The following is an 11,185-nucleotide window of genomic DNA, read 5'->3' as shown; positions in this document are numbered from 1 at the left end:
AATATTAATCTCTGACAAAATAGACTTTAAACTAAAATCCACCACAAAGGATAAGGAAGGACACTATATAATGATTAAAGGGTCAATACATCAGAAGGACATAACCATAATAAATATTTATGCACCCAATAACAGGGTTCCAAAATATATAAAACAAACTCTAATAGCACTGAAAAGATCTATTCTGAAATACAACACTGTCAGTGGTCGGATAATATCCATACGCCTACAAGGAAGACCAGTAAATATGACTATTACTCAAATTTACACACCAACCACTAAGGCCAAAGGCGAAGAAATTGAAGAATTTTTACCAACTTTTGCAGTCTAAAATTGATCAACCATGCAATCAAAATGCATTGATAATTACTGGTGATTGGAATGAGAAAGCTGGAAACAAAGAAGGATCAGTAGTTGGAAAATATGGCCATGGTGACAGAAATGATGCTGGAGATAGCATGATAGAATTTTGCAAGACCAATTACTTCTTTATTGCAAATACCTTTTTTCAACAACATAAACGGTGACTCTAAAGGTGGACCTCATGTGATGGAATACACAGAAATCAAAACGACTGTATCTGTGGAAAGAAACAATGGAGAAGCTCAATATCAGCACTCAGAAAAAGGTCAGTAGCAGATTGCAGAACAGACCAACAATTGCTCATATGTAAGTTAAAGATAAAGCTGAAGAAAATTAGAACAAGTTCATGAGAGCCAAGATACGACCTTGAATATACCCCACCTACGTTTAGAGACCATCTCAAGAATAGATTTCACGCATCGAATACTAATGACTGAAGACCAGATGAGTTGTGGAATGACATCAAGGACATCATACATGAAGAAAGCAAGAGGTCATTAAAGACAGGAAAGAAAGAAAAGACTAAAATGGATGTCAGAAGAGACTTGGAAACTTGCTCTTGAACGTAGAGTAGTTAAAGAAAACGGAAGAAATGATGACATAAAAGAGCTGAACAGAAGATTTCAAAGCCAGGCTGAGAAGACAAAGTAAAGTATTATAATGAAATGTGCAAAGACGTGGAGTTAGAAAATCAAAAGGGAAGAACATGCTCGGCATTTCTCAAGCCGAAAAAACTAAATAAAAAATTCAAGCCTTGAGTTGCAATAATGAAGGATTCCACGAGGAAAATACTGAACGACGCAGGAAGGATCAAAAAAAGATGGAAGGAATACACAGAGTCACTGTACCAATAAGAACTGGTGGATGTTCAACCATTTCAGGAAGCAGCATATGATCAAGAACCGCTGGTACCGAAGGGAAGAAGTCCAAGCTGCCCTGAAGGCACTGGCCAAAAAAAAGGCTCTGGGAATTGACGGAAAACCCACTGAGATGTTTCAACAGACAGATGCAGCTCTGAAGGTGCTCACTTGTCTATGTTAAAAAATTTGGAAGAGAGCTTCCAGGCTAACTGACTGAAAGAGAGCCATACTGTGCCCATTCCAAAGAAGAGTGATCCAACAGAATGCAGAAATTATCAAACAACATCATTAATATCACACTCAAGTAAAATTTTGCTGAAGATCATTCAAAAGTGGTTGCAGCAGTACATTGACAGGGAACTGCCAGAAATTCAAGCTGGATTCAGAAGAAGACATGGAACGAGGGATATCACTGCTGATGTCAGATGGATCCTGGCTGAAAGCAGAGAATACCAGAAAGACGTTTACCTGTGTTTTATTGACCATGCAAAGACACTTGACTGTGTGGATCGTAACAAATTATAGATAACATTGAACACTTAATTGTGCTCAATGATGAACATGTACATAGATCAAGAGGTAGTTGTTTCAACAGAACAAGGGGATACTTAGTGGTTTAAAGTCAGGAAAGGTGTGCATCAGGGCTGTATTCTTTGACCATACTTATTTAATCTGTATGTCTAGCAAATAATCCAAGAAGCTGGACTATATGAAGAAGAACCACAGCATCAGGATTGGAGAGACTCATTAACAACCTGCAATATGCAGATGACACAACCTTGCCTGCTGAAAGTAAAGAGGACTTGAAGCACTTACTGATGAAAAGATCAAAGACTATACAGCCCTTCAGTATGGATTACACCTCAACATAAAGAAAACAAAAATCCTCCCAACTGGACCAGTAAGCAACATTATGATAAACGGAGAAAAGACTGACGTTGTCAAGGATTTCATTTTACTTCGATCCACAATCAACACCCATGGAAACAGCAGTCAAGACATCAAACGATGCACTGCATTGGGCAAATCTGCTGCAAAAGATCTCTTTAAAGTGTTAAAAAGCTAAGATACCACTTTGAGGACTAAGGTGTGCCTGACCAAGTCATGATATTTTCAATCACCTCATGTGCATGTGAAAGTTCGACAATGAATAAGAAAGACTGAAGAATTGACACCTCTGAATTACAGTGCTGGTGGAGAATACTGAATATCCCATGGACTGCCAGATGTTGTTGTTAGGTGCTGTTGAGTCAGTTCTGACCCATAGCAACCTTATGTACAACAGAACAAAATATTGCCTGGTCCTGCGCAATCCTCACAATTGTTAATACTTCAGCTCGTTGTTGCAGCCACTGTGTCAATCCATCTTGCTGAGGGTCTTCCTCTTTTTCACCGACCCTCTACTTTACCAAGCATGATGTCCTTCTCCAGGGACTGATCCCTCCTGATAACACGTCCAAAGTATGTGAGACATAGTCTTGCCATCCTTGTTTCTAAGTGGCATTCTGGTTGTACTTCTTCCAGAACAGATCTGTTCGTTCTTTTGGCAGTCCATGGTATACTTAATATTCTTTGCCAACACCACAACTCAAAGGCATCAATTCTTCTTCAGTCTTCCTTATTCATCATCCAGCTTTTGCATGTAAATGAGGCAACTGAAAACACCATGGATTGGGTCATATGCACCTTAGTCTTCAAGGTGACATCTTCGTGGTTTTTTTTTTTTTTTAACACTTTAAAGAGGTCTTTTGCAGCAGATTTGCCCAATGCAATGCATCATTTGATTTCTTGACTGCTGTTTCCATGGAAGTTGATTGTGGGTCCAAGTTAAATGAAATCCTTGACAACTTCAATCTTTTCTCCATTTATCATGATGTTGCTTATGTGTCCAGTTGGCAGGATTTTTGTTTTCTTTACGTTGAGGTGTAATTCATACTGAACACTGTGGTCTTTGATCTTTTCATCAGTAAGTGCTTCAAGTCCATTTCATTTTTAGTAAGCAAGGCTGTGTCAACTGCATATCACAGGTTGTTAATGAGTCCTCCTCCAATCCTGATGCCGCGTTGTTCTTCAGCACACAGACTAAGTATGGTGAAAGGATACAACCCTGATGCACACCTTTCCTGACTTCAAACCACGCAGCATCTCCTTGTTCTGTTCAAACAACTGTCTCTTGATCTATGTACAGATTCCTCATGAGTACAATTAAATATTCTGGAATTCCCATTCTTCTCAATGTTACCCATAATTTGTCACAATCTACAGTCAAATGCTTTTGCATAGTCAATAAAACACAGGTAAACATCTTTCTGGTAATCTCTGCTTTCAGCTAAGATCCATTTGACAATAGCAATAATATCCCTTGTTCCACGTCCTCTTCTGAATCTGGCTTGAATTTCTGGCAGTTCCTTGTTGATATACTGATGCAGATGCTTTTGAATGATCTTCAGCAAAATTTTACTTGCATGTGATATTTAAAGTAGAGAGTCAGTGAAAAAAGAGGAAGACCCTCAACGAGATGGACTGACACAGTGTCCTGCAATAATGGGCTCAAGCATAACAATGATTGTGAGGATAGTGCAAACTGGGCAGTGTTTCATTCTGTTGTCCATAAGGTCACTGAGTTGGAACCGACACAATGGCACCTAACGACAACAACAAGCTTCCTGGACTGTGGGAGAATAAATTTCTGTTCTTTAAAGCCACCCATTTGTGGTATTTCTGTTATAGCGGCCCTAAATAACTATGGGAGGAGCTACGGGCACCCAAAACTACCAGTGAGCAGGGGAAGCGAAGTTAGTGCCTCTCCCTCTGGGCCTTACTTCTACCTAAGGAGACAAAATAAGCACATAACACACAGGTAAGCAAGTCAGAGGCTGAAACACTAGGCTACATTTCAAACACAGCTGAAGGAAGGAAGGAAAGGAGAGTGCATTGTGCGAAGAAGGCACGGAGCCACATCAGACGCATGTGACTTACGAAAACTCAACCATACGCAAGGGAAAAAAATGTAAGCAGTACAAGAGAGTCTGCAGCCTCTCCACTTAGGGAGAAGATGCCCTTGAGTAAGACAGAGACTGAGTCTGCTGCTTCCTCCATGTTGGGCCCAGCCTACCGCCGCCGGATTCTAAACTGAGAGTGTAACTGGTGTTTGAAGATATGGCAAAGCCGTATATGATATACAGTTAACCTGCAGGACTCCACGACCCAACAATAAAAAAATAAATAAAACCAACTATTCAGGAGTCCTCACGATGTTCAACAACAGCATCCCATTAGACAATGGATACAATCAAGCCTGAAAAGCCAAAGCTGAAGAAGGGCAGGTGAGTGGTTTTAAGGGTTTCATAACCATTAAGAAGAAATCAAAAGCCTTGTTAAACAAATGATGATATCTTTATCCAACTCCTCAAGGAAGATGTTGAGGAATTAAAAGAGGACATGGGAAAACATAGACCAAAGAAGAGTTAGAGAAACTGATACAGCAATTGAAAAGATAACTACAAAAAACAAGAATCAGCAAGTTAGAACCTTCATAAAATTGTCCAAGTGTTCCAAGCAATAAAGCACTAGAAAATTTAATTTCCAAAGACGAGCACTCGAGGGAATTACATACTTAGCGATACTGTTTATATGTTTATGTATATATATTACCATACAGTGTTCGTAACAAAACCGTGCATATTGCGTGTTAATGGGAAATTTAAGAGATTTCCTTCAAGTACAACTCCATACTCCAACCTAAGTGTGTGTGATGGAAGGTTAACACTGCCTGTTAACCTCACAATTCAGGTTCTAGAGTCACCTTTGTGGGCAGTGGTGGTTCAGTGGTAGAATTCTTGCCTTCCATGCAGGATACCTGGGTTCGATTCCTGGCCAGTGCACCTCATGTGCACCCACCACCCGTCTGTCAGTGGAGGCTTGCATGCTGCTATGATGCTGAACAGGTTTAGCAGAGCTTCCAGACTAAGATAAACTAAGAAGAAAAGCCTGGTGATCTACTTCTGAAAAATCATCCAATGAAAACCCTATGGATCACAACAGTCTGATCTGCAACCAATAATGGGGATGGTGCAGGACCGGGCAGTATATCGTACTGTTGTGCTTGCAGTCTCCATGAGATGGGGGTGACTCGACACCAATTAACAACAAGTGTTACCTCTGCCCAGGTGACAGCATGTGTATCAAGACTTTGGTTCATGGTAGGCCTCCCATATGTCCAAAGCTGCCATCATGTGATCTCGTACCATTCCTGGTCATCTTTTCGGTTCTCTGAGCTGTTTCTTCCATTTCAAATTAAAAAGGACAGGAAAGCAATCTGGTGGTTCCTCAAAATGTTAAACATAGTTACCATACGACCTGGCAATTCTACCCCTAAACATAGGTGAACTGAACACATGTTCACACAAAAATTTTGACATCAATGTTCATAGCAGCATTACCCATAATAGCCAAAAATAGAAGCCACCCAAAGGTCCATCAATGGATGAATGGATAAACAAAATGTGGTCTATCCATACAATGGAATGTTATTCAGCCATAAAAAGGAATGCAGTACTGATACATGCTACAACATGGATAGACCCTGAAAACATTATGCCAAGTGAAAGAAACCAGGCACAAGAGTCACATGTTATATGATTTAATTTATACACAATGTCCAGAATAGGGAATCTACAGACAGAAGGAGAGAAGGTCCCTGGGTGGTGCAAAAGTCTTGTACTTGTCTCTAAGCCTAAAGGTTGGAGGTGTGAACTCACTTAGCAGTGCTGCAGAAGAAAGGCCTGGCAATCCACTTCCATAAAGATTACAGCTAAGAAAACCCTGTGGAGCAACTCTACTCTGTAACACATGGGGTCACCACGAGTTGGAATCAAATCAATGGCAAATGGCTTTGTTTTAAACATTAAAGTAGATTAACGGTTGCTAGGGGCTGGGGGAAAGGGGAAATAGGGAGTGACTGCTAATACGTTAATTTTTGGAGTGATGAAAGTGTTCTAAAACTAGGAAGTGGTAATGGTTGCACAATTCTGTGAATATACTAAAAAAACTTTTAAAGGGTGAATTTTAGGATACGTGAATTATACGTCAATAAAACTGATTTTCTAAAAATGGAACAGTACAAATCACATGATCTTTAGTCTCTAGTTCCACAGCTTCATGGAAGAGTTAAGTCGTGCTGAGCTCAGCAGGTAAAAGCAGGGGAGAAAGAACTGCATCTGCCATAGCATTCAAGAAACAATGTTTCTTCAGTTCCATAATAGAACAGCATGAATATAACAGGTGGGATTTGAGTACACTTAAAAGAGGTAATGCATTGAATACTAATAACTGAAGACCAAATGAGCTGTGTAATGACATCAAGGACATCACACATGAGGAAAGCAAGAGGTCATTAAAAACACAGGAAAGAAAGAAAAGACCAAAATGGATGTCAGAAGAGACTCTGAAACTTGCTCTTGAATGTCAGGTAGCTAAAGCAAACAGAAAGAAATGATGAAGTAAAAGAGCTGAATGGAAGATTTCAAAGGATAGCACGAGAAGACAAAGTAAAGTGTTATAATGACGTGCGCAAAGACCTGGAGACAGAAAACCAAAACGGAAGAATACGCTCGGCATTTCTCAAGCTGAAAGAACTGAAGAAAAAATTCAAGCCTCCAGTTCTAATACTGAAGGATTCTATGTACAAAATATTGAATGACGCAGGAAGCATCAAAACAAGATGGAAGGAAGACAGAGAGTTACTATACCAAAAAGAACTGGTCAACGTTCAACCATTTCAGGAGGTAACATATGATCAAGAACTGATGGTACTGAAGGAAGAAGTCCAAGCTGCCCTGAAGACACTGGCAAAAACAAGGCTCCGGGAATTGATGGAATACCAACTGAGATGTTTCAACAAACAGATGCAGCTCTCGAAGTGCTCACTTGCCTACGCCAAGAAATTTGGAAGACAGCTACCTGGCCAACCAACTGGAAGAGATCCATATTTATGCCCATTCCAAAGAAAGGTGATCAAACCAGAAGTAGAAATTATCGTACATATCATTAATATCACACGAGTAAAATTTTGCTGTAAAATCATTCAAAAGCAGTTGCAGCAGTTAATTGACAGGGAGCTGCCAGAAATTCAAGCCGGATTCAGAAGAGGACGTGGAATAAGGGATATTGCTGATGTCAGGTGGATCCTGGCTGAAAGCAGAGAATACCAGAGAGATGTTTACCTGTGTTTTATTGACTATGCAAAGGCATTCGACTGTGTGGATCATAACAAATTATGGATAACATTGTGAAGAATGGGAATCCCAGAACACTTAATTGTACTCACGAGGAATCTGTACGTAGATAAAGAGGTAGTTATTTGAACAGAACAAGGGGATACTTCATGGTTTAAAGTTAGGAAAGGTGTGCATCAGGGTTGTATCCTTTCACCATACTTATTCAATCTGTATGCTGAGCAAATAACCCAAGAAGCTGGACTATATTAAGAACCATGGGGCATCAGGATCAGAGGAAGAGTCATTAACAACCTGTGATATGCAGATGACACAACCTTGCTTGCTGAAAGTGAAGAGGACTTGAAGGACTTACTGATGAAGCTCAAAGACTACAGCCTTTGGTATGAATTACACCTTAACATAAAGATAACAAAAATCTTCACAACTGGACTGATAAGCAACATCATGATAAATGGAGAAAAGAGTGAAGTTGTCAAAGATTTCATTTTACTTGGACCCACAATCAATACCCATGGAAACAGCAGTCAAGAAATCAAATGACACACTGCACTGGGCAAATCTGCTGCAAAAGACCTCTTTAAAGTGTCAAAAAGCAAAAAGCAAAGACATCACTTTAAGGACTAAGGTGCACCTGATCCAAGCCATGGTGCTTTCAACTGCTCACACGCATGCAAACGCTGGGCAATGAATAAGAAGACCGAAAAAGAACTGACACCTTTGAATTACGGTGATGGCGAAGAATACTGAATATACCATGGACTACTAAAAGAATGAACAAATTTGTCTCGGAAGAAGTACAACCAGAATGCTCCTTAGAAACGAGGATGGGAAGACTTCATCTCACATACTTTGGATATGCCGTCCGAAGGAATCAATCCCTGGAGAAGGACATCATGCTCGGTAAAGCAGATGGTCAGTGAAAAAGAGGAAGACCCTCAACGAGATGGACAGACACAGTGCCTGCAACCGTGGGCTCAAGCATAACAATGACTGTGAGGATGGCGCAGGACCAGGGGGTGTTTCGTTCTGTTGTACGTAGGGTCGCTGAGTCGGAATCAACTCGACGTCACCTAACAACAACAAATATCCAGGCTTTAAATTCAGTCAATTACATCAGAATTTCTGGGGTGGGACCCAGGTGTTTTTAAGGTGTAGCCAACGCTGCCAACCACTGGTGACAGGCTGATCTATTCAAACTCTTACAAAATCCCAACGGCTATGTAAGTACTATTATTACTCCCATTATTCAGGGGAGCCAATGCTATGCACATGTAAGCAATTGTTATTTTTTCTTCCCTAGAACCTGGGCTTGCCTGACTCCAGAGTGCCTGTAGAGTTCAGTAAATTTACTTCTCAATCAAAAGTAGGGCCTGTTCCTCACTTTTCCCTGGAGCAGACAACCTAACGTCTTTCAGGTGCTCAGTAAATGTTTATTCCAAAAAGAAGCAAACAGAAAGGCGAGAGGCGACTCCATTTAATTTTCTAACCCCCCTGGACCACGTGCCAAACAAGCCTGGTGAAAAACTCCCACCCAGCAAAGCTCACCTTCTCTCAACTGAAAACCACGTTTGAAGCTCCAACTGTGTATAAATCCCGGGCTCAGGGAGGCAAGGATGAAAGGGACAAGGCAAACAATCTCGCCTCCGGGGAGCTTTCAAGTTCGAACCAGACAATTAAGACATATAAACAAACGATAAACCTTTGAAGGTTGCTGTGAAGATAAACTGGGATAACTGTGCGAAGGCGCCTCGTACAGGGCCCACCACGTGGAAAGTGCTCTCCAGATGGTAGCTACAACTGCAATAAACGATTGCACACAAGCCAAAATGTGCTAAAGGCCAGAGAAATTCGTAACTCCCTGTCTTAACTTATCCCTTTGCTTCTTCCCTGAAGTATCTTCCCTCCCCGCCCCCCAAACTAGTCGCTGAAGCCCCTCACGGGCAGAGGCGATATCGAAAGCACCTCGATGTCCCCAACGCCCAGCACCGGGAGAGTCGCCAGTGTTTCCTGAAAGAACGAAGAAAAAGAAGTACGAAGGGCTACAGGTGCACGGAGAAGAGACGAGGGGGCTAATTTCCAGCAGAACTAGGAAGCCTGGTTCCTAGTCCAGGCCTGTCTGGTCCAGCTGTGTGACCTGGACCCTTTCCGCTCTCACCCTGGAGGGTTCTGGGGTAAGGCAGTGTCCCCTCACTGCGAAACACCACCAGGGGCCCAAAGGCGCGGCGCGCAGCGCCTCCGACATCGCCCGATACACTCACGAAAGGCCTTACCTTCTCTGCCTTCACGGGCTCGCCGTTGCCCCGGCAACGCCAGCCTGGGGGCGGGCACCGCTGCCGTCAAGCAGTGCGGCCGCAAAGCCGAACGGATGCGCAGCCGCAGAGCCCGCCCGGGCACTTGCTGGGTCCTTGCGGGTTGCGCCTGCGCGTGGTCCGAAGGCGCGTCTTTTGTGCGATCTGCGCGACCTTCGCATAGTCTAAGGCAGTGCCTGCACGACCTTATTCTTGCCCTCCGCTGCTTTACGGGCTGTACGGACAAAACTTCTTAATCCTCACGACAGTTTTGCAAGGTCCATTTTACAGATGAGATGGGAAGTGACTTGGCCAAGGTTACATAGCTAGGAAGTAGTGAAGTTGACCTTCGAACCCAAGTCTAAAGACTTAAAGCCCTTGCCTCTCGCCAGGATGGGACGCGAGAGGCGACCGCACTTAATTATTAAACGGACCCGGCCGTGAGAAAACGGGATGGCTGAGTTCAGCCCTGAATCTGACCTCAGCTTTCTCTATGTAAAATGGGGACAGTTGGAGCACATCTGTATTATAAGCTGTATCATGCAGTGAACTTGTCAGGAAGCTCCCGGACACCTGACCAAAAAGCCACTGTGTGCACTGGGCTGCCCTGTGCAGGATAAAGGACAACAATCTAGGAGCCAGACCTGGATCTGAATCTCCATCTTCCCCCTCACTGGCTGTGTGATCTTGAGTGACTTAACCTTTCAGAGCCTCAGTTTCCTCAATTGAAAAATGGGTTGTCAGGATTATGAGAATGCAATGGAAAGTGTAAAAATGTCTCCTGATCCGAGGAGGGATTATTTTAAAGGACGCCTGATGGAAAGTCCAATATGTACCTCCCCAAAATCGAATCATTAAAGGTGAACTTTTCAGAGGAATGATATTTTCCAGATTGAGTTTCCAGCCCACAGGCCTGGCCGTAGGTAGGGTGGGTGACAGGGAAGAGTAGCAAATAATGCTGGAAAGATACGTGGAGCTGGGTGTGACTGAATTCTGGACCTTTTTCAATTTTCTCTTGCCTCTGGGCCTTCACACACGCCATTGCCTCTGCCTGGAACATCACTCTCCCCTCTCTTAGCTGCAGTAATTCCTGGTCATCCTTTAGGTCTCAGCTCAGACATCACCTCTTGCAGGAGACTTCCTCTCTTATCTACATCTGGCCTGCTTGGGTCACTTTCCTCTGTGTTCCTGTAATAACCTGTTGCTGTCAAGTCGATTCCTACTCATGGCAACTCTACATATTTCAGATGTGCTCAGAGTAGAACGGTATTCGATAGGGTTTTCAATGGTTGTAAGCTTATGTAAGTAGATTGCCAAGCCTTTTTTCTGTGGTGCCGCTGTGTGTATACGAACTGCCAACCTTGGGTTGGTGTAGCCTGTATTGTCCCTGTTTCCTGGGTCTGTGAGTGCTTGGTAGGAAGAGCTCCAGAGGTGG

At 42.7% G+C, this 11,185-nt stretch overlaps 1 protein-coding gene across 3 annotated transcripts in view; it reads right to left on the bottom strand.

Annotated features, from left to right (window-relative positions):
- Positions 1 to 9,784, bottom strand: part of TSEN2 (tRNA splicing endonuclease subunit 2) — a 69,302-nt gene extending 59,518 nt beyond the window's left edge. The window contains exon 1 of one of the 3 annotated variants that reach the window (XM_023740142.1): positions 9,733 to 9,784. The gene's annotated coding sequence lies outside the window, so the exon portion shown is untranslated. The other 2 variants (XM_023740113.1, XM_023740208.1) reach the window with 2 other exon arrangements.
- Positions 9,785 to 11,185: the final 1,401 nt, after the last annotated feature.

Source organism: Trichechus manatus, unplaced genomic scaffold (genome assembly GCF_000243295.1).
Source record: "Trichechus manatus latirostris isolate Lorelei unplaced genomic scaffold, TriManLat1.0 scaffold00001, whole genome shotgun sequence".
NCBI classification, from domain to species: Eukaryota; Metazoa; Chordata; class Mammalia; order Sirenia; family Trichechidae; genus Trichechus; species Trichechus manatus.
Note: the sequence above shows the minus strand (reverse complement) of the source record. Positions and strands in the feature narration are given on the sequence as shown.